The 24,333-nt window shown below is 36.3% G+C and overlaps 1 protein-coding gene across 1 annotated transcript in view; it reads left to right on the top strand.

Annotated features, from left to right (window-relative positions):
* Window positions 1-24,333, top strand: part of TENM3 (teneurin transmembrane protein 3) — a 503,184-nt gene that overhangs the window by 9,939 nt on the left and 468,912 nt on the right. The window contains exon 2 of the mRNA XM_072861207.1: window positions 11,902-11,953. The gene's annotated coding sequence lies outside the window, so the exon portion shown is untranslated. The remainder of the gene's footprint in view (window positions 1-11,901; window positions 11,954-24,333) is intronic.

Below are 24,333 nucleotides of genomic sequence, written 5' to 3'. Positions count from 1 at the left end.
AACCTCCATTAGCTTGAGCTCAGTTAATGTGGCATTCCATCAGTTGGCTAATGGTGATGGATGAGAGCTACTGTATTTCCTATATCCAGAAAGAAAACAGTTATTTTATTAGAGAGAGGAACCAGGTTAGTCTAGCATGGTTTACTTTTGATGCATAAGATACAAACTCATTGAGTTGAACAAGTAGGAGACATCTCAAGAAAGTACAAGAAAAGAAACATTCTGGGCAATTCGTCCCTGCATATACCCTCCCACCACTTGGCAGTCAGTGGCTTCAAGTCTTGTTATGTCGGAGATCAGATTCAGGTCGTTATGTTTAGTAGGTATCAATGAATTCACTAGGCCTTCTGAATTATTCATGCTTTTGGGCTGCATCGTCTGGTGATGGTGACTTGCACAATTTAATTATACTTTTTGTTAAGGAAACCTTTGCGTTCATTTTTTTAGACCTTCTCTCGTGATAGTTGAATTAAAAGATCCCTATTCTAATGTCATAGGAATGAGAATTCCCTATATATCATTATATAGGCCTCTATCATATCCTTCTTCAATTATCTCTTTCAAGCGGAAAAACTCTGGTCCATTCCACTGTCTTCCAGTATGGAATGACTTCAGAATCCCTCCATATTCTTCCTGCCTTTTCTGCCTCTTTCCTAGGTCTGATGCATTTTTTTCAGGTGCAGTGATCAGAAATTCAGTGTTTAACATGAATATACAGAGGATGGATTTATAGCAGTAAAAAAAGTTTACTGCTATGCTTTTTTACCTAATAATTTCTAATGTTGCTTTTTTGACTGAGGTTGGAAGCTGGTGTTTTTAGAGAACTAGTCACAATGACTCCCACATTCTCTTTCTAAGCAGAATTTAGAATCCGCCATTTTGAATATATAGAAAGGGGTATTTATTCCCACACAGACTGTGTTGTATTTATTGACAATCAAGTTTCACTCATTCCACTTCTGTGTACCATTCACAGCTGTTGTATCAAACAAATAGCTCTCCCTGATGAAGCAGCTCATCAGAGATGACTGTTGAATTATGCATTCCTGGAGAAATCCCCAAAACTTTTTTCTTTTTTTAAATAAAGGAGGTTACAGTACAGATGCACCTTTTAAGGTACCCTTAATTAGCAATGTTGAGCTGAGACACAGCAAATTACAGTGATGTAAAATTGCAACCCTGACACTGCAATGCTATGCAATTGCCATGGTATAAGTAATGTTTATTTGCTTGCTCTTTATGAGAGGAAGAGAGAGAGAGAAAATCTTTCAAAATCATCATGATAAGGAAGGACAAATAGACTTGGAGCCTGGATAGTTACATATAATTTTTCCAGATTACTATGTAGCTGAATGAAAACTTGCACACAAAATAAACCCCAAAGAGTATTAAAACTAAATTGTCTTCATTTCTATCTTTCAATTTCTATTCACTTCACTTCCTAGTGTCACCCACTTCCTAAATATCAGTTTTCAGACTGCAAGTGCTGTGGAGCACGCATGTTTTTTTGTTGGTTTTAAATTTTGTGGAGTTGTGATGTTTTCAGGACTTTTCAGCTAGTCCTACATATTATTATATATATATAGTATCTAAGCAGCTAATTCAGATTATTAGAAATACTTTCACTGTTATCAATGGAGAATCAAACTGATAATGTATATAAAGCTATGCTATCTTTCAGTATGAAAAAATGACATTAAATGCCATGCTGTTTATGCCATGGCACAATAGTTCTGTTGTCTTTTGAAGATACCACAAATGCAAATACATATAAAAGAATCGTACAGAAATCAAGCTTTATGTCTTCTAACATCCCCCATTATTTTTAATGAGACTAAAAATATAAAGATCATAAAATCTACAAGATTAAATTATCTACCTTTAGTTACAAGAATCTCTATCTTATTTGTAGGAAGAGAAATAAAAGGAATAGATGATCTTCTGATGGGATTTCACTGTATCCACTATAGAGTAGTTCAGTGAAAGAGTTCACTTTGATTTAGTACAGAGACTGCCTCATTGACTGTAATTGTTTTGTTAGCAATAAATGTTCCATATACCTTAGTGCACAGATACCTGTATTAGGTTTCTAATTCTGTAATGTGCACATAACAATAAGAGACCTTATCTAAAAATCCTCTGAAACACCATTAATTTTTTTCTCACATTCCAGCTGAACTCGTTGATTCTTGCCTGTATTAGTTGAGTCTATATTGAAAAAAGTTAATCAGGTTTTGCTTTCTTTTACAGGAAACATATGAATTTCTTAAAAAACTTCAGACCAATAAAAAGACATAAATTAGATACAGTCTGTGAACAAACTTTTTCAGAATAGACATAAGTTTTCCACTGAGACAAACACTATACTTTGGCCTTCTCTATTGGTATTTTACTCATAATAATGTGTGCATCTCCAGGGTAAAAAGAAAAGTATATATTTACCATTAGGGGAATAGAAATTCTGGCAGTAAAAATCATAATTCAAAACCAGAAGCATTAGTACTTTGGGGTAAATAATGAAAGCTGGTCTTTGGTATTCCTGTCACTGCAAACTGCAGGAGGAAGGTGAAGACTCCAGTCTACCTAATGTAGTAGTTACTGTTGATTTTTGCATGTAAAGTTGTTCTCTGCTGATGAATCACATATGTGCATAACTTGCTGCCGGTTTGCTCTAATTATCGTAGATCATCTTCATGATTTGCCACTTGCAACCTAATATATTATGATAGTTGAAGTAATATGTTCTGGTTATAATTGGTTGCCCACTATTGATATGGGTAATGGATCTCTCCTGTGAAATACAAACAGTAACTAGATGCACAGCATGCAGGTGAGTTAAGTACCCACACTACCCAGGAATCAGCAGGTATTCTTCATGACTTAGTCTCCAGACATATTTTTCTGGAAGCTCAGCATATCTCTAATTGCAATTATATTTTGTGTCCATCTTGTCTCAGATCTTAGAAAAGGGGTTTCTGTGTATAAATATTTAAGTATGAAAGTAAAAGGCAATACCAAGCACTTTTCTGCAGGCTTGGAGAAATATAACTGGCATAGATCTTTTCACAGAATTCGCATTTATATTAGTAGAGTTGGTCTCAAGGATAATTCACATCTCAAAGAGGAAAATCAAATCTTTAAACTGGAAACTGGGAGCTACATTTGACGTGGCAAGTCTTCATATTACGTGTTTGGTTCAGTGTAAGCAATAGCATTAATAAAACAGTAGATTGACTGATTTCTGAAAGGATTGTAGCTCTCACACAATAAATTGATGTTTGTGTTCTCCATGTGAACACAGAAACACTGTAGTTAAGTGCACAGTTGGTGTAATATTGACTTTTTGTTCCTGATATTTAGTCACTCTGTGTTCAAGGTTGACAAGGGCAATTATATCCCACCGATGTCTATCAGTAACCATATTTGTCTAGGGCACTGGTTTGCCCCAAAACACTTCTTGGATTTTAAGGCCTACCCTCATTTACCTGTTCTATTCAAAACTTCCAAAATAAGCTGGAGACAGAATTTACATCCTCTCAAAGTATTATTAAAGAGTTTGATAAAAAAAAAAATATGCTTGAGGCAAATGTTTGCAGATCAGCATAAGCTTTTTAAGTATTTCACTTGGTTTCTTTCAGAAAATCCAGTTATAGGTGTTGAAGAGCAAACCGTCAAAACCTTTAAAGGCTTAGCCCCTCTTTTCTCATCCTTACTGTTTTACACCTTTCTAAAAAGACTTCAAAAATAAAAAGAAGTGCAAAGAACATTGCATCCAAAACCACACACAGGTTTAGCCTAGGGTGATTAGTTTTAGTGAATAAGATCTCATTTGACTTTGCATATTTCAAAACTAACTTAGACTTGGATATTACTTTTGTGACATCCATTGCAAAAAATCTTTGAAAAGGATAAATTACATTCTATTCAATTAATTTTTATTTATTTGAGGCTTTTATGTTACCTCTAAAATATGACACAGCAGTTTTCCCTGAATTTTCTGCTCTAATTACAACTTACCTAATACTAGCCTGATCACCTACCAGACAGTGATTATATTTCTGCATAACTTGAAGAGCTGGTGGAAATACATGACATAATACAAATTAAATTATTTGAAGGAAATTTGCAGTTCAGTACAATAGAAATAGATACGTAGATATCACGCAGATAATACCTAGATAAAACATAATAGAGAAATGAGACAACTTGGGATTTTGGAGGGGAAGAAGAGAGTTTGACATTTTAGAATAGCATTTGAGTCCGAATTAACTACCATGTGTTCATATGTCTGGTTTAAACATGGGAACTGGTGAAATCTATGTACCACCTTCAGTGATGTTGGCAGCTGGAATGAGGGGACAAAAACCACTTAAAAATGTTGCGTGCTTGGGCTGGGATCAGAGTTGTGAAGGTCTTGCATTTTCAGCATCTTTTTGGCTCTTGTTAGAAGTACAGCTTTTGATGGGCCAGAATTTAATCTCAAAACTGATTAAAATAGTAATTATTTGATTAATCAGTGAAGAAATAGAGTTTCTTTAAAAGACAAACTCCATTTAATTAACAATAATGTGAGATTTTAGACAGTACAGATCTGAATGCTAACATTCTTTGACAACTGGCTTTCAAATATGTTAGGTTTCTCTCAGAACTGCCAAAATTTACCCTGCTAAGCATTCAGCGGCAATCTATGGTAAAAAGCTCCTTGTCATATCATTCCATGCAAGTCAGCTGTTCTCAGCTTCATGTGACTGTTCATCATGATCCAAACATACAGAATCAAGGGAGGGGCAGAAAAGTGGTCTATGCATACAATAATAATGATGATACAACTTAATCTAAAGTAAATGTAAAGATGTAGCCTTTGTAGTCCTATAATTGTCTTCATATCCACAGAGTCATCTTTAGACTTTTCAAGAATATATATTGACACTTTTGTATGTTTTGCTAGATAGGATGCATTTTTCATAGTGCCGTCAGCAGCAAAACTAATTGTATTCTATGTAAACAGAAAAAACATTCTTCTGTTTAAGGAATAAATCCAAGCTGAAAAGATAAGGCATGCTGTTCGTTTATGCTTATTCAAAGCTTTTTTTAAAAGTTAATAAAAGTGCAGAAATTAATGTAGTCTTGTTCACAATAATTTAAGCAATTAAATATTCCAGTCGCTTTTAAACTCTTTTACCTTTAGCCCTGTTTTTCTTGCATGTTTTACTCTTTCTATTAGGAAAAATCCAATAGATAATTGATAATGAAAGTGTAGTTTGTTTTTCTGTTTGTTTTTGATAGTGGACTTCGTGTGGGATAAAGTGTTGTGAAGTTGAAGAAGTTGCATGGTATGGGTGAACATGTAATTGAAGAAAGAGGTCTTTTGTTCACAAGAACCAGTAGTTATAGCATGAAATCCATACTTACAAATAGTTTAAGCAATGCCAGGTTTGATATGAAAAGGAATGCGCAGTGCTCTAATTATTACATATTTTTAACATATGTTCTGCATTGTATCACAGAGATGCCTGTTCTTTAATGTCACATTTTGCCGAGTTGCTTTTCCTATGATACCAATTATTTTAAGCATGTATGACAGGTAACTGGCGTCTTTATAGCTGTGAGGTTGCATCTCAGCAGGTTTTAGCAGTAATACTGTGAACATGAAAATAATATGTTAAGAATCTGTTCTATGCAAAAGGATATCATAGATACAGAAAATGAGCTAAACAACCTTTGACAAAAAAACCCCAAACAGTTACTTATAAGCTGAAGTACATAGTTTCTAAGTAATGACATTTTAAGATTAAAATGTTGCATATTCCAAGGCTGTCTTTAAAAACAGTTGTTCACATTTACTGACAGGAGCTCTAGTGGATGCACATCACTGTTAATATCCAAATGAATTAACAGCATGTTGAGGTTCTGTGGAGACCATATAGACATATTACTGTTGCAATTAAATAAAAAATACATGCTTGTGTAGAAGGAGGTAAATCTTTATTACTAATATACAGTTATGTTATTAGGTTTTACTGTGACAAGGTTATAAAATAATATATCTGTATAGAGTGTGCTGGGTTTGTCACACAAACAACAATGTAACAAGTTTGTACGGAACAATTATATATGTAGTTATATATAATCAAAGATTATAAAACTATAGATTTATACAAATATACACATATATAGCTAGTTATACATAACTATAGTATTTTATACATATTTGTTCTATGCAAACTTGTTCTATATAAACTATGTGTATGATTATAGTTTTTTATATATATAAAAAACTATAGTTTTATATATATAAAAAAACCCTATAGGTTTATATATATATAAAAACCAATATTCTTTAAATTTTATTTTGTTTTATTTTTTACATGACTTGTACCCCAGTGGATTTACCTGGACCCAAGAAATCTGTTCTCACTGTGCCTTTCAGTTTTGGTTAGTTGGTTACATCAGAGCTTCTATTCTCTGTACAAACACTGTGGTCTCTGGTTCCTTGCATGCCTGGTAGCATTATGGTATCCTTGCATTATGGTAGCAGACTATCGCTTACTGCGGTAGGCTGTAAGCTCCATTCGTTCATACTGAATGAGGCTGGTGCTGAGAACCTAGCATTATTTATTCTCCATAGAACTGCAACTCTTGGCTGTTTCTAATTCATTTGTTACCAAGAACTTTGGATCAATTGTGCCAATGAGCCAACTCAATAAACTAGTAAATAAAAATGCCCTGCATGATCTTTGGCTCAGGACTCTTTCCAGTTGTGTCTAGGGACATGGCTCAAATACAATTTACAAAAGAGCACTATTCACATAAGTAGTCAGGATGTTTCTTTGAGATGATGATAAATGTCTAGCCCTATCCATTCTGTTCCATATAACTTTTACTGAAATCCTGTGTGGAGGGTCCTATTCTGCAAGAAGCTACTTACCTGTTTAGTTTCTGTGCCATAAATTGTTGTTTGTTAGATAACAACATCAATCTACCTTACAGTAGCTCCTTCACAATTTACAAACACTTGAGTCATTGTTACTTAGGGTTTTCAAGAGTCCTTACCAACAAAGGTGGAGAGAGAATGTTTGTATGGAAAAACTCACTACACATTTTTACCATCTCAACATATAACTGAGTGGGAAATTAAGTTCCAGTTCAGTGTCCTGAAACTGAAAACTATTTTTCTGGTGTGCAAGGTATTCTTCTCCAATTCAAATCAACGTATGGTTTCTCATAGCTGTTAACACAGCAATATAATCACTCAAGTTCCAAGTTAATAGACCTTTAAAGTTGATAGTCAAAGAAATAGGATGTGATGGATCATTTCAGTATTTTATCTGGCAGGCAGTGGTAAAGTTTTATAAGCTTTTTTGAGTCATTTTTACATAAAATAGCATTGATGTTTTACAGTCTCTTCTATTTTGCATTTTCTCCATGGGATGAAAGGTTCCATCTCAGTACATATAATAAATTTTCCACTGACTTTGTGTGGGTGGTAAGCAAGAATTGGTATCTCTGGTGAATTGCTCAAAACTGATGCCATTGTCTAACCATGTGTCTTGTCCCATAGGGATTAGGACCTATGGGAGACCTGCTGCCTCCGGGCAAGGCAGCTGAGGCCAGGGAAATGTATTGCTGCCCTGTTGTCTGGACTAGGGTCATCGTATATGACCTTCCATTGTCTTCTTCCAGAAGCTAGTTAGGAACAATTAGATGAAATTTTAATTTTCTTGTTGAAGATTGGCAGTTGCTCGTTCTGATAACAATAACTTCCTCTTCTTTTTCTTACACAGCAGTGCCTTTCAGGATGCTGGGATTCTTGTCCTGGGTCTGTTGTGAGAGTTTGTGCATGAGCTGAACTACTATAGATTAACAGTTCATTTTTTTAATTATAAAATATCCTGATCGTAACCCCTCTGCTGAATGGTACATTTCCTGTTAAAACTAGCAGACTGATTAATCAGACTGATTCTGGTGAAAAATTCCACATCTGAGCACCTCAGGAAGAGCTGATCTGGGATGAGCCTCCATTGCTATTTGTTGGACTTTAACTGGCTGCTATTTTCAGTTTTCCTTCCCAAGTTTCTGAGGGCAGCACTCTTTGATCATGCTCCAGTAAATGAAGATCAGAGCATCAAAGGGAGTTAAATATGTTGGCAGTGAGTGTCACCGAGCTTGACTTTCAAGTATGCAATGCTAGGAATATATTCAGAAATATGAGTTAAATGAATCAGGACAGTTAGTCACCTAGGAATGAAATCATGAAGGGAAGAATTTTGAGCACAGGGTCACCTAAATCTAGAAATAGGAAATATTGAAAGGAGCAGAGTAATAAGAATTACTGCTTTTTCTTGAATTTAAATATCTATTCTTGACAGTTGTGAAGTTGTCGCTTAGAACTCATTAGCCTGCCCTTCAGAGGTGGAAGATTAAATTCCTGCAACTGATAACACATACAGAAAACACAAGGATAAAATTTAAGATTGTTGCCATAGATTTCTACACATTAACGTTTCAGGTTTGCCTTCCAGCTCCTTTGCTGTCTGGGGTTCAGAATTCCTGAAGCAGGCTGTGTTAAGATCTATTGTGCAGATATTCAGATTACACACATAGGAATGGTTAGACACTCAGAGTCGGGAAGTTAGACAAAAGTCTGGTTATTGTGTATTTGGTTTTGTACTTGCTTATAATGAAAAGAAAAAATGCAAACACTGTAGTATTTGGGTTCGTATATGAACCAGAGGACTTAATGTTACTGATGACCCCCAATAAAGTAGGTCTATACAATCACAGAATTTTCACTTTACTTATTTTCATCTTTTTGTGGGTATAATGTGCAACACCTCTAAATGGAATCATCATACACTTAATGGTATAAAATCCTTATTAAAAGTAGATTTATGGAGCCAGGTTCTCAAATGGTGTGAATAAATGATTTGGTAACTAGTCACCATGCATTAGAGCATTTTTAACATTGAGCCTTTAGTTTTTCAGTACCTTGCCTCCATATTGCTACAATTGCATTTCAGTATTTAAGGTTCTTTCATTTTTATATTGACTGTACAGTCAAGCTATCTATTCATTTTATGTATGTCTGCATATATAGAACTTTTTTTTCATTTACAATCCAGGGCATAAACTTAGGGAGACGTGTGTTGTGTCTCAGTACCATGTGGGAGAGTTTGCATTGACTTTTATTATCCAGTTTTGTATTTACAGATACCATAGGAAATGCCTTTCATGGTTCAGGTAGCACTTGGCTGCACAGATCAGATATCCACCCACTTTTTCAGACTACAGAGCCAGTCAGTATTATGATCTAATGTAGTATGCACTCCGGTTTCCCCAGAAGCTAAAAATAGGATCCTTACATTGTTTCTTAATCTCTGCCTGTCAGAAGTTTGAAGTCAATATTAAGAATTACTTTCCTGGTTGTTGTGGATTAACCCTGGTAGGCAGCCAAGCCCCACACAGCCGCTCGCTCATTGCCCCCAGCTGGGATGGGGGAGAGAATCAGAAGGGTAAAAGTGAGAAGCCTCATGGGCTGAGATAAAGACAGTTTGATAGGTAAAGCAGAAACTGCATGCGCAAGCAAAGCAAAATAAGGAATTCCTTCATTGCTTCTCATCGGTAGGTAGATGTTTAGCCATCTCCAGGAAAGCAGGGCTCCATCACCCGTAACGGTTACTTGGGAAGACAGACACCATAACTCTGAACTGTTGTAGAAAAAGTTAGTCAAAACTTAGAGCTAGCAGCTTAAACATTAATAATAGCTAGAGTAGACAAAGCTAGCAGCTTAAACATTAATAGCTAGAGTAGACAAAGCCTATAGATCATGGTATATGAACTGTAACAACTGTATTACAACATGCTGAATAGCTAACTACAGAATTGGCCGAAACTGACCTAAGAGGATGTGATATTGTATAAGAAGATGACCACTTAGCAACCGCTTAGTAATGAAACAGCAAGCAAATCAAACCAATAAAAAGCAAGAAGACCCCAGACCTTAATATTACTATTGGTCCAAACTATCATGTGAGGGGTGGGGAACTTAGATTGTAAGGGTGTAATTGCCCAGGGATTTCTTTGTTCAGGGTCCCTCTTCAGAGGCACCCAGCTCAAGCTGTATTGCTATTCATAAAAAGTACTTTCATAAAGAAATCTATCTTTTGGCTTATGCAGAAACCGAGAGTCGAACCCTGTTATGGTGGCTGGCATGTGTAATTTCCATAACACCCCTTCCTCCTCCTTCCCCCAGCTCTTACTGCTGAGCACAACCTCATATAGTAGGGGATATCCCTTTGGTCAGCTGAGGTCAGCTGTCCCAGCTGTGTCCCCTCCCAACTTCTTGTGCCCCCCCAGCCCACTCGCTGGCAGGGCTGTGTGAGAAGCAGAAGAGGCCGTGGTGCTGTGCAAGCACTGCTCAGCAACAGCTAAAATATCCCTGTGTTATCAACACCAGTTTGGTCACAAATACAAAACATAGCACCATACAAGCTGCTATGAAGAAAATTAACTCTATCCCAACCTAAACAAGTACACTACCATTATTTGGATCATATTGATACCCCTTCTTCTGATTCTTTGATCAGTCAGTCCAATGCCTACCTTTTAAAAAGAAAAAAATGCCAGAAAATGCTGAGCTTTTACACTTCACCTATTTTGCTTGAAATAAAAAAAAATACTGGCGATATGCTCCTTCACACTACATGTTTTAAATGCTGAAAGCACAGTGAAATGAAAACATGTTGTCATGGGAAAAAAGTATTTACACAAGTACAGGAAGTGAACATTTTTTTCACATTTGATCCATGATCGTAAGTTATTATTATCACTTGCAAAATCACAGCATTATTAAAGGCTCAGAGAAAAATTGTGTAGGCTGTTTGGATTATTGTTTGAAGAGGAGTTCTAGAAACAAAAAATTGTTGTGCAGTTCAAGACATACTGTACTTTTTTTTCCTTTCCTTTTTGGCAGACAGTGCAATGTGAACATTATTGGAATGTAAGAAAGATAAGAATGAAACATGATTTTCAGATACTATTGTTATTGGCAAGGGCTTTATTCCACATATCTATTTAATTTATTAGTGCTCAGTCTTTATATGTAAAATACTCCCAAATTCCTGATTGTTAAAACAGAAAATCATTTTATAGTTAACTTCAGAACACTGTAAGCTTGTAATACTTATGAAAAATACTGGCTGAAAATAACTCTTTGTATATATTCTAAGTGTCATTAGAGTTATGTTTCTTTAAAAAATAATCATTATCTTTTCCATATGTTTTATGTTTATTATTGTTGAATACATTGGCTTTGCAAAGCTATGGCAGGGGGATTTATAATATATTTGCTGGTGCATACATCAACAAAATTGCTAAGCTGCAATTGAAAATTCATATCATCTGTGCTAAAGCTAGGAAGACCTTTCTCTTAAATTTTGTATTAAATTCTCGGGACACAAGATCAGTTTTCCACAGTAGCAGAAAGGAAAGAACGTTTTCATGTGTGACCTGAAGGAACCAAATGTGAAAGTAAATGAAGTACAATGAACATGGATCTCCAAAATGCCATTTTTACATTTAGTATTCAACATACAATCAACACTTCCATATGGTTCAAACAAATAAAATTGCATTTTACAGTGTAGTAACATGTCAATCCAGCAGCAGCTATAATAAATATTTTATTACAGATAATCTGCATCTCATTTAGACTTTAGGAAAGACACACAGTTTATGAACACATAGTATATCACAATGCAAAGAGGAAAATAATGGTACAGAAAAAAATATCATCTAGTGTTTTGATTTTTGAAGTTACTGTGGTATTTTGTAATAATTAAACATTTAAAAAATAAAAAGATGTTTGATGACCAAATTCTTCATAATCTATTCTCATTGCAGATTCCTGGATCATCGGGGACCCACCAGCATAACACCACATAGAAAGCTGAAGGTAAGATGAAACATCCTACAGCCTCAAGCTCTGGTGGGACCCGTATATTGCATTGGTGCTTTTTAAATTACACACAGTTGTCTAACTGACAGAACGGAGCAAACTACAAAATTACAATAGACCAGTATGTGCTCAATATACAATGTTCTACTGACTTACCCACTATCAATAATTTATGCTGCTGTATCTAATTTACCGTTGTTGCAATAACAGTGTAGGTCAAAATATAAAAGGGGATAAATTCATGTAGCATTAACTTTAACAGATGTATGTATTTTATCCAAGAAAGAAGATCCAGGGTGATAAATTCTCTACCGTTACCAGACTTATCAAGTATAGAACATAATTGAATAAATAATGACATTCTCAAAATGAACTATTAAATCTCTTGTGAGAGTTCTCATGTTTCCACAAGAAACTACTGGTGCCTCCGTATGCCATATTGTGATGTTTTTTAATGATGGCCTTGTTTAGATTAATAATTTGCAAATGTCATTTGTAGCCGTGACCTCAACTCAGCTGAAAGCACATAAGGTACCAGAGCTCTGAAATGGCAGCTGTTGGTGCCCACTCAGAATTGTTTGTATTTGGCAGCGAGCTGGCTGTGAGCAAACCTTAATCTGTCTGATCAGTACTTACATAGCAACTGTACTGAACTGAAGAAGTACCTGGGTTTTTTTTTTCCCCCTTTGGTTTTAGCTCAGTGATTTTTCTCAATGGTAACCAAAGTCAAGTAATTTAAAGCTTGTGAACCTCACAAAAAGGGTTCATTTAAAACCATATTCTGCATCTTGTGACACCAAATGGAAAGTGTGTTCTTCTATATGACTACAAAAGATTTTAGAACAGCGATCAGATACGCATTCTGCTCATTAATGTTTGTACAGTATCCTGCCTTAAAAGAGCTACAGTTTCCTAGAGCAAGTCATTCAGTATTCGACTACACTCTTCAAGTTTAATGGGTTGAGCTCTTTGAGTTCCCCTACCTCCTCCTGATTGATGGTTTGTTTCTTCTTTTAATACAAAATTCAGTAAAATTTCCCACAGTGAAAAGGGTCTTTTAATTATAAAACACCAGCGTGTGGGAATGATTCAATTTACACATCAGAAAAGTTCAGTTACTTGACCATAATTTATTTTTTGTGCTGATCATTTACAGACCACAGATTCTTCTTCCCCCCCTCCCCCCTCTTGCTCTCTCTCCATGTAAAAGAATAAAAATCTCAATAACCTGGAAAAGGCTTTAGATACTGTATCACTTAGTCACCAGAACTAGAGTCTTCATTATCAGACTTTTTTTACCGGCTTTTATCCCTTTCTCATTTCCTAGCTATGTTGTCTTATTTAATTTAAATGTGTTCTGTAATTGCTGAGTAATACAGTTTTTTCTTGAATCTGACAAAGGGACAGTGTAAGTAAGTAGGGGTAGGGTATCTCACTCATGGGAACTGTGAATGTAAGAGATACTACCTAAAAAGATATTTGCAGTTCTAATGTTTCATACAACACAACTGACCACTATGGCCTTCTTCAGTAGTCCTCTCCAGCACTTTAACTTGTCTCCTGCAGGGTCTAATAAGGTCTATATTTAATTATTTTTTTTTTAAGGATTAATTAATTAATACTGAAATAAAGGTCTAGCAGGAACGGAAAATTTCCATGTACTTCCTCTATGCAGTATTAGTCATCTTTATTGTTTGATTTTCAGAACGTAGCTTAGGACTTGCATTGGTAGACATAGCAGCTTTTAATGACAAAGCTTTGTAGATTCTGGATGTGATTTTCCTAGCAAAAATCAAAAAAGTTAATCTTACTTTGCACTCATTATGGACATAAGAGAAATAAGCAGTAAAAATGTCCAGAATACCATTTTTACAGATAGTTTTAAATACATTTACAGATATGTTCTTATATTTATTTTGGTTTTAATCAAATGTGGTTTCTGACTGAGAACTATTAGATTATATTATGCTTATTTTAGAATAAAAAAGTACCTATAGGGAATTGTGGGTATATATCATTTATTCTAGGTTGTATATATAATTTTGGTATTCAGCTGAGTACCTTACAATGTTTATTGGTTAGCTATTTGTTGCAACACACATACCAAGGAAATGTCTATGCTACTGAAATACACTGTTGCTGCTTCTTTGCTTTTTTAGCATTTAATTTAGTCCATTTTCCACTTTGAAAGGGATGTATGAATGCTACTCTAATAAAACATGTCAAACTTGGGGCACAGGGGCAGTTCTTCAAATTCTTTTCATCTATTTGAAAGGTGCTCCTCCTTTACCCTGGACTAAGCATTTAAACCAAGATAGCCAACATGAATGTGTGTTTTGTAGTGTACCTATGAGAGAGAAACTGAAAGGCTGTTTTTGTAATATCTGTACCTGCTGCTGTTTGGATATGTTTTTATGTAGAAACACAAATGTATCCCTGGATAAGTCTTACGAGCTGAAACTGCTGTGTGATTGTAAAACTAAGCAATGTAAGATGTTATCTTCCATTGCCCATTTAGCCATTACAGGCTAAGGGAAGCCAGTAATTCTACCAGTTTGATTTTACAACTTTAAATTTCCACTACTGCAGCTTTCACTAATTCACCTGTGCCTTACTGTACTCAAATCCTTCTCAGTAAAGGGAACAATTCAGAGCACACGGGGACAGCAATAATCAAGATCAATTAATACAGTAACAGATCTTTCCAGTTCTTATTAATGTTCATACAGACGTACATCTTAATACTAAAGTACATTCGGCATTTAATTCCAAAAGCTAATTTTTGAAATTCTTTATGATCTCTGACTAAGAACAGACCTTTATATCTTCCATCTGATTGGCATGTTGTGCTAAGTAAATGCTCACATACCTGATCTCACAAATATTCATGTGGAAGATGGATTGTACTTCTCTTACACAAAACGAGCGTCGGATATATACAGTTTTTCTGCGTTTTGGTTTGTTCTTTTTTTTTTTTTTTAATGCAGTCGGTTAATTGAACTCCTCTGTTCTTCTACATCAGTATACCTGAAGCCATGAATAGGCAGTGTTTTCAGATGAGTCCCAAGGCTGGTACGCTATTCAAACATTGTGTGTCCTGAAAGATGCAACCAACCAGTCAGTACTCCTGCTGCTGGTGCAGTAGGAGTCCAGTGGTGATGCATCTGGTTCTTCTTTGGGTTTTTTTGGTATTCCCCATAATGACTTCCAGGTCTGTTTCATTTACCAAGTAAGCCCTGTAGCATTGTTCTCCATCGGTCTGTGTTCCTACAGTTGTCAACAGTTTGCAACAGTGTTAAGTCCTCAGTAGATCTCAACTATAGCTATCAAAAAACCAAATGGTCCTGGTGTCAAGAGGGTCTCTATTGCAAGCAATTTTTAAATACTTTTAAATCCCTTTTCTTCCAGATCATTATCTTATGACTATTTACTAGTGTAAACAATAAGCTAAAACCAATAACCTGTAAAAACCTTATTAATTTTGGTGGTAGATGAAAGTCTTTCCTCACAACTTTTATGATTACATTTTTAATGATCATTTATTTTCAACTTGTCTTCTGTGGCTTAAATGCTAGCATTTTGCTTCAATTTGTATTCGTGACAGTCAAATGGTGTTGTACACTGTGTTAAAGGTTGGTATTTTAGTAGAGGTTTCTATATTTAATAGATGTCCTGATGATACAGTTTTGTGTCAGAAGTTATTACTGCCACAACTTTTTTTTCTTTTTTGCTTATTTCTTTTCCTTTCATAACAATGTATGTGAGTGTTGAGTGTCAGTAAGACTGCAGTATTCTCATCCCAATACAAAGAGCTTATGGCTTCCACTGTGTTGTATATATTTTTGGACATCCATGGAATTTTTCATTTAGTATGTAGGGATTATAGTGACTTAGTCTCTCCTGTTGTAACTTAACTCTGTCTATGCACTAAATGTCACAGCATCTCGAGTCCTTGTATTGTTGATACAGGAATCAGAGCTGAATTCCCAGCTGATAGTAGGCCCACCTCCCTGGTTCTACACTTTTTTTGTCTTTTTTTTTTTTTTTTTTACAGTTATGCATCTTTATGATTACTGTTTAAATACTGGTATGATTCCTCCACATTACTATCAAATCTTTTTTGGGCTACCTGTATGTATGAGCTCTAGAGAGGCATGCCAGTGGAAATATTTTTTCAAGTTGTCCTCAATAGAATGAAAAGGTATCGTACTCAATCACTGAACTATCATCTTCTAATGGCAATCAGTCAGTCAGTTATGGAGACCTCTGTTACTGGATGGATGTTTTTATATTTGCAGACACTTCTAGCATCTTTACACAATATTGCACTGTTTGACATATTAGTTGTAAATCTGAGAAATGAGTTCTCAAAAAAAATACTTTAGCCACCAGTAGGCAGTGGCGAAGATGAGTTTGAAATCTTCTCTGCCATCAAAACTGAGGTCCCTGTCTGAAGTCCTGAGCTGCAAATCAAGTTATCCTGGGAGTCACAGGCCTGAATTCCTGGATTTAATTGCCTTTCTGTACAGACTACTTCTCACTTTTTCCATTCAAAATCCAAGGATGGTGCTAGTTCCTGTCTTTAGAAAATGGTTTCCTTGAAATTGGAAAAACTTCTGTTTCTAGGTCCTTCTCGAAACCACATATCTCACTTCTGAGCAGTAGCCCTAAAGACCAGCCACAAAATGGCATAAGGAGGAAGGATCACTCTTTGGCCCAGTGCTTTGTGTAAATAGTTCTGGAAGGATGGATTAGGGCCAGGATTCTCCTCTGCTGGTAAAATTCCACAATTTTCTGCAATGCTTATCAAGGGAAATTTCTCCATCTCTAACATTCTTAGTCATCAGGAATTCGGTGTACCCCCAGTGTACACCCCCTGTTTAAAACCTCTCCATGAGATGTGTTAATTATGAATTCAACCTCTGAAGCCAATGAAGATATTAAAGCTGTTAAATTTTAGTCTGTTATCATCACAATCAACATTGTATTGTTGATTTCCTATTCTGCCGCATTGCTATTCTGCCACATGAGCAAGATCCTGAACCTCTTGGGATTCCAACAGAAAGTGGAAGTTAGCCCTTACTCTTGAGCCTCAGCGCAACCTACTGCCACAGCCACAAGCAAGAGATGGTAGCTATAGAGTTTCTGCTCTGTTTCATCTAGGCAGGGCTGACCTAATGCATACAGGTCATCAAGTGACTTAGTATGAAGTGTTCTGGGAAATATATACGTTGTAGACGTGGCGCTTAGGGACATGGTTTAGTGGTGGACTTGGTAGTGTTGTTAACAGTTGGACTTGATGATCTTAAGGGTCTTTTCCAACCTAAATGATTCCGTGATTCTATGATTCTATAATTATTTTTTTTTTTTATCTGAAAACATGAAAACTTACCTTTGTCCTTAGGAATCATTTCTGTCTTTATTGGTAGGATTATCCTTTGGAGCATTTGCAGAGATAACAGGCAAAATCATAGATTCCCTTGGAACAGAGGGAGCAATGGGAAACACACTGTGCCTAGGGACGTGCTACATTGGTACAATCCAGGATTTTCAGTGCTGTCTTTTAGGACCCTTTACTCTTTGGCAAAACTTGCTTTAGTTCTACAGCTTGTTGATATTAACAGAGGTGTTGTTCAATCCACGATCAGAGAGTAAATATTCCAGGTGATAAATTCTAGAAGATACTGTCATTGCTGGTCTGTAAAAATTTTATACTAACTGGATAGTAGAATAGTAATGTTTTACTTTCTATGTAGAAAACCAAGTTCTTTTTTCAGGAAAAATGTTTACAATGAAATAGAAGTTGGGGTTTGTCAGATATTATGAATACTGCTTGAACTAATTAGGGCGTGGGTGTTTTGAGTATTTCATTAGATAAAAAAGAGCAGGGATTTTTCCTTTAATAAGTCTCCTTTTTTTTTTTCCTCCTTTTTTTTCCCATTTTCTTTTGCTCATACTGTTTAACACTTGCATGCCAAAAAAGAAAGAAAAAGATTGAAGATTTTGTTGGTTTCTTAAGCAAAATGTTAAATAATGTTGACAGTCAGTTTCACTTTTGCAGCATGGTAATAACATGTCTAAAAGTAGTCCAGCTGATGCTTTGAGTTGCCACAAGTATTGCAGCCCAATTATTTTAAGATGCTCAATTATTTTTGAGCCACTGAACTATTGTTTCAAAAAGCATTTTGTTATTTCCTGTCAAGAGGCTAAAAACCCTTTCTTCTGGTTTGTTATGGTCCTTTGAACTACTTTTTAAGGCTAATTTGTGATAGATTTTTGTACTGTGATTTTTATATTTAGTCTACCGAATCCATCTAACCTGAATAGTCAAAGGGAGACAGGTCAGGAAGCATAGAAACCAGGAAAACCTGAAGCTGGTACTTCAAGCTGAACTAGAAGCTAGTACAGCTCAATTTGTCAGTGAGAATTTTTGCTGAAAGAACAAAGAACTTGATTATTTTTATTCCAGCATTCTGCCTTTGTGTTTAAAAATTGTGATTTCTGCATGTTTTGTGTAAAGTAAGTGTCCTGGTTTCAGCTGGGATAGTTAATTTTCTTCCTAGGTATAGTGCTGTGTTTTGGATTTAGCATGAGAATAATGTGATAACACACTGATGTTTTAGTTGTTACTAAGCAGTGTTTATACTAAGTCAAGGACTTTTCAGCTTCCCATGCTCTACCAGGTGCACAAGAAGCTGGGAGGGGGCACAGCCAGGACAGGTGACCCAAGCTGGCCAAAGGGCTATTCCATCCCATATGCCATCATGCTCAGTATAGAAACTGGGGGGAGTTGGCAGGGGGGCAGTGGCTGCTGCTCAGGGGCTGGCTGGGTATTGGTCAGTGGGTGGTGAGCGATTGCATCACTTTTTTTCCTTCCTGGGTTTTGTTTCTCTCTCTCTCTCTCTCATTGTTTTCCTTTTCATTACAATTTTTGTAAAATTTCAATTATTAAACTGTTCTTATCTCAACCCACAAGTTTTCTTACTTTTGCTGTTCAGATTCTCTGTCCCATCCCACCGGGGGGGAGGGTGAGCAAGTGGCTGTGTGGTGCTTGGTTGCTGGCTGGGGTTAAACCACGACAACAGGAAACAACATTTGAGTTTTTGCTGGTTTGAGGTAGACTTTAACGATCTCTACAGAAAGGGATAGAGTTTCCTGAAATGGAGATTTGACCTCCAGATCTGCTCTGACGGGGTTTTGAAGAGGTTTGAGACATTTTCTTCAGTTAATAGCAATAGAAAGGGACATTTTCATGCATGCTACACTTCTGCGCTCATGGCAAACTGGTCTCAGGTTCAGTTCTCACCCATATCCTTTCCTCCAGCATCTGACAGATTTCAAGAAGAGGCTGTGCACTGCCTCAGGATGCTTGAGGCTACTGTACAAATTATGTTGTTCACAAAACTCATTTTAACATTATAGTAAGACAGGCAGAAAGGTGCACAGAAGCTTTATGGGTGTCAGTAAGATGCTCAGTGACCTGGTTGTCTTTTAATGAGAAAAAACAAAACAAGAACAGATTATTTGAATGACACAAGTCAATGAACCAGGTGGAACTCAGTAGAAAACAGGGAGCTGGCTGGTTATACATGGACTTTCCAAGAATTGTTCAGCAGTATATAAATTAATAGTAAGTACCAAAATCCAGATGTGGAAAACAGATGTAAGATACAGGCTCCATGTTAAAATTGTAATTCACTTTATAGTCTCTGACACAGCTATTATCAAACAGTGTAAAATATATGCTTCATTTATTCACTTGTTATCAATCACATGGGTCATGCTGTTTATATAAAAGTAGGGATCCTTAACAGGGTCCTACCAAGTTTTGGGAAAGTCTCCAAAAATTTCAACTCCAGCACATGTGAAGCTGAATGTGAGGCCTGAGGTGTACCATACACACTCCAATTCCAATTTGTTTTTTTCAGTGAAACTTTGATACATAGTATTTCACATCCCTTTTGTCAGCAACAATATTAACTACGCTGGTTTTTTTAAAAAAATAAAAATAAAAAAGTGAAGTATAGTATTCCTCTAGTCTGCTCACTACACAGTTGACAAAGGTAGTTATGTATTTCATCACTGAGACTGAACCTGATGTAAGAGGCAATGCAAGCTACCTTCCACAAATATCTAAAAGATATGGTAACTGTGCCTGAGTCCAGGAGCTCCAGGTGTGCTTTTGGAGACTTTGCAAATATTCCTATTACTGAGTACATATCTATCATGTGGAAAAAAAGGTCTAATCTCATCTGTAAATGCTGAGAATTACATGTCATTTTCGTTCGAGCAATAAATGCTCTTTTGTCTATCTAGATTTTGTTATATGTTTTTCACAATAATTCCTAACAGTGATGCTCTATGTCATTAAAATATCAAACTCTAATAAGTCAGCTGGCAATAAATGGAAAAAATAGAAATCCATAGCAAAGATTAGTGATATCTAAAAGTGGTTTATGGGTCCTAGTGGGATTCCTCCTTTTTTAACAACAAAGGGCAGAGTGAAAGAATATGCACAGCTTACTTTGTCTTCCTATTTCTTTTGATCTGAAAGAACAATCAGATAAGGCTGATTTCTGAAGACAGTTCAGAATGAACAAATTTCAGTTGCCCCCAGTGATAACCATCATTGTCAACAGGAGGCATTCCAGGTACTGACACTAGAGCCTTAAATGTTCAGATACTGAACATTTTATCTTTTATTTTAAAAAGTACTGCTGGGAACTCTCTTTATAGAATGCAATGGATGATGAGTATTTAGAAGAAGAATGAACCCTGAAGGAGAATAAAGCCCAAGCCTCAGAGACTGTCAGTGAACACCAGAAGGACAGAATAATTTAAGGTTAAGGTGGGGATTTTCATGCACACAGAAAACCTGAAGCTGTGAAAAATGGAAGGATAGAACTCAGGAGTTACAGGCTACAAAACCAAAATGAAAAGAATTTAGAGGCCCTGGCCCTAATGGGCATTTGTCCAGGTTAGTGAATCACTACAGACTCTGTCAGAGTCCAGCAAAACTAAGTGCTTTTTCATAGGGAAGGCTCAGAACTGGAATGTGCTGAGGTGTTGATAATCAAAGTTGAGGTATATGGATTAAACAAGTGCGCAGAAATGCTAATAGCTACCTTCTGTAAGCCATGTCATTTAACAAGTGCTATCAGTCCCTCTAACATAGCTTAATGCACCTCAAAACCAGCATAAAATACACTTTTATCACTCATCAAGGATAACTAATTTTGAATGAGCAGATGCAAATGAATTCATAATGGGAGGGGTTTTTTGTGCTTATCACTGCCACTGCAGTTTAAAAATGTGCCTACAAAATGCAGGTTATTCCTTATCTAGCCTGCCTTCAAAAGGTTTGCTCTGTTTACCAAACCCAGATACGGCATTCAAACACATTGACTCCAGTCCCCCCGCTGGTGCCATTGTTGCTTTCATGGGTTTTGGATTAAGTCCTTCGTCTGTTTTTACACTCATAATTGGGGCAGAGTTCATCAGTCTTGGAGAGTTCCCAAAGATCATTGCTAATAGGAGCTCCATTGCCATACGTGTCCCCCTGACATATGAGAGAAATATGGAATTGTTATAAAATGAGTCAAGCCATACTGACACTTGTGAGCATGTGGGCAACACTTCATTTGTTTAAATAAATCTTAGAATTATTTAGTTTTTGTTAGCATCTGACAAGGCTTGAGTAGAAGGTGGTGAATCTTGTAGTTCAGTAGGATTTTCCAGGGTGTTGATACAGGAAATGCAGGTGCTGATGTGTTGATGGCCAGGTCTGCGATTGTGAATGTTTGCGGGTAGTAAAGAAGAAAAATCAAAACATACATTTGAAAGTCGCAGACATTGAGGAGTATAGCTAAAGGTCTCTTCTCTTCTTCCTGCCTTCCATTACCTTGGTTTATTCCTTGATCCTTTCACCAGTTTCTACTTGTGTAAGGAGTGCATGGTTTTTAGGACACATTCAGTCTGTCTCTTTGGGTTGGCTGTACAGCCACTCTTGAGGCCAGGCTGCCCAGTTTCCTGAGAGTACAGGAATGCCTTCTTTTTTTCCCCTGAGTTTCCTTTATCGATAAGTCACTGCCAGTTCTTCTGACCTGCAAGGAAAATACAATGCCATAACTTTCCCGTATATCCCTCAAAAATGGTTCAAGTCTTTCTGCAGGAAGATCAGGGCAAGTAAAGTTAGGAAGCACCAGATGACTTTTGGGCCACTCCACGTCTATGTCTCTGGCATTTCATTTCTATCACTACCCAGCAGTGCTATCTGTTAAACAATGTTCCAGGAACACAGTTTTACACAAAGAGCTGTACATAATGTGAACATAATTACTTTGCACACTGCACAGAAAAGGTTGCAATGATGGCAGCTGTGGAATATGTCTTCTCAGTAATGTACCCTGAAACAAATTTTTCAAATGAAAATGTAATGTACCAGGTGCAAAAAAGTTAAACAAATATCAGTTTGGCTTATTGTATTTTACTAAACAGTTTCTAAATAGATGTGCATGAAAGCAACTGAAAAAAATGTATATAAAATGTGTTGCACATACCTGTAAACTTTAAGATGGGCGCTAGGTTACATAGAGTTTGATTTGTGACGGTGAAACACATATTAAACATAGAGGCAATTAAACTGTAAATCCAATGAGTGTCCTCTTTAAATAAGCATAATCCAAATTTTAGCCAGCTGGGCCCTTCAGGATTTTGACAAGATTTGTGTGTATTGGGCAGATAAGCATGACCATTGCTCCAGTGTCCTCTACTTCTAGCAAGCATGCACCATTAGGTAACTGGAGAATGAAATCATACTGTGGGCTTATATAAAACTAGAGAGCTCGATCTTACATTTGAAGTAGGTACAGCAAAAACCTGATGCACAAGAAAACCATCTTTTTCCCATGAATTTTCCCCTAAAAATGCAAAAGTTCTCTTTATACTTCATGTAGCAAGTTTTTGTCAATGACACTGATCTGAAAGCCCACCTTGCTGATCTTTTTTCATGACTGAAATACCCGCATGTTGCTTTAATTTTTATGTAAAGTTATACAGGGTTGACATATTCCATAGCCCTTCTGTGACAGGGCAGTATGAAAACCTTTCTTGCCATGCCTACTGAAGAAATCGTCGGGGTTAAATGACAGGGCTCTACCAGTGATTTGCCTGTCATGGAGAACTGTAAATTGCAGCCTGTCTCCAGGATAGTGTTTAGACACATTCTGAGATTAATGGTTTTGCATAGACACTTTGGACTTCAAATGATTTTGAGATAAGCTCCATCAAGAAGATTCTTCCAGTTTGAACTCAACTGAAATTGCTTTGCATTTTAGCTACGTTTATGTGAAACTTTGTTGGTACGGAACAGACAGTATCTGATATAAAAATGAAATGGTGTCTCTTATGTTCCAGACTTCATAAAAATTTTCACCTCCAGCTTAACTCTTTGTGACAGATTTCTTTTTTTATGGTAGCTCTTAACACTTTCAAATAACAGACAGCAATGAGACATCTTATTTACATGATTGAGCAGCCCATATCTTTTCTCTTAAAGGAGCATAGCTTGGAAGGAAGGTCTGTATCCTAAATTTACAGAAGAGGAAGCTAGGTAAGGTGTATGAATCACTTGGGAAAATATCTCTGTTTGAGAATGTGCTAATTCATTCACTTTTCAGAACCTCAACTGATAATTGATATATGTTCTGCAGTGAATGAGATATTATGATTCAGGAACTCTAACTTAAGACAAAGGTAATAATAAGGTTTCTTTTTTGTTTAATGTGGTAAAGAGAAAATGTTTATCAGAAGAATGCAACAAATGTAGACATTCCTTTTTCATGTGTTCTATAGTCACCTGATAAAAAAAAAGAGGAAGAAAACACCTTTATCATTATTATCAATCAGTTCTCAGCTCTTCTGAATATGTACTGACAATTGTATGATTTCAGTAGAATATTAGACATTCAGATGCCACAGCAGTGGCAGAGCCATGCGAGAACCAACACAACGGGCTGGGGGGAAAGGGGTAAAATATTTGTATCTTTCTCATAAGTCACCTGTAGTTCAGGTACGCTGCCTCTCCCTCTGAGCTAAGACAGACAATCAGTTATTACATAACAGACTAGTCATTGTGTTGTTGACCAAATATACCCCACCAGTGTCTGACAGCTTGTGGCCTCCTTCTATTACCTGGAGTAGGAATTTTCCTGTCAGATGACACTGGATGTCTTCCCTGTTCACCTTAGTATTGGTGTGGCCATATGACCTCAGGTTTCTGAGTTGCCTGTGATTAAAGGAGAATTAAAAGGTCTTTGCAAGGAAAAAAATGTAGGTTTTCTTTTACAAAATGTTATGCAGATTTGTTCAAACATTTA

The sequence above is a fragment of the Ciconia boyciana genome, chromosome 5, assembly GCF_034638445.1.
Source record: "Ciconia boyciana chromosome 5, ASM3463844v1, whole genome shotgun sequence".
Classification (NCBI taxonomy): domain Eukaryota; kingdom Metazoa; phylum Chordata; class Aves; order Ciconiiformes; family Ciconiidae; genus Ciconia; species Ciconia boyciana.
This window is presented reverse-complemented; position numbering and strand designations above follow the sequence as displayed.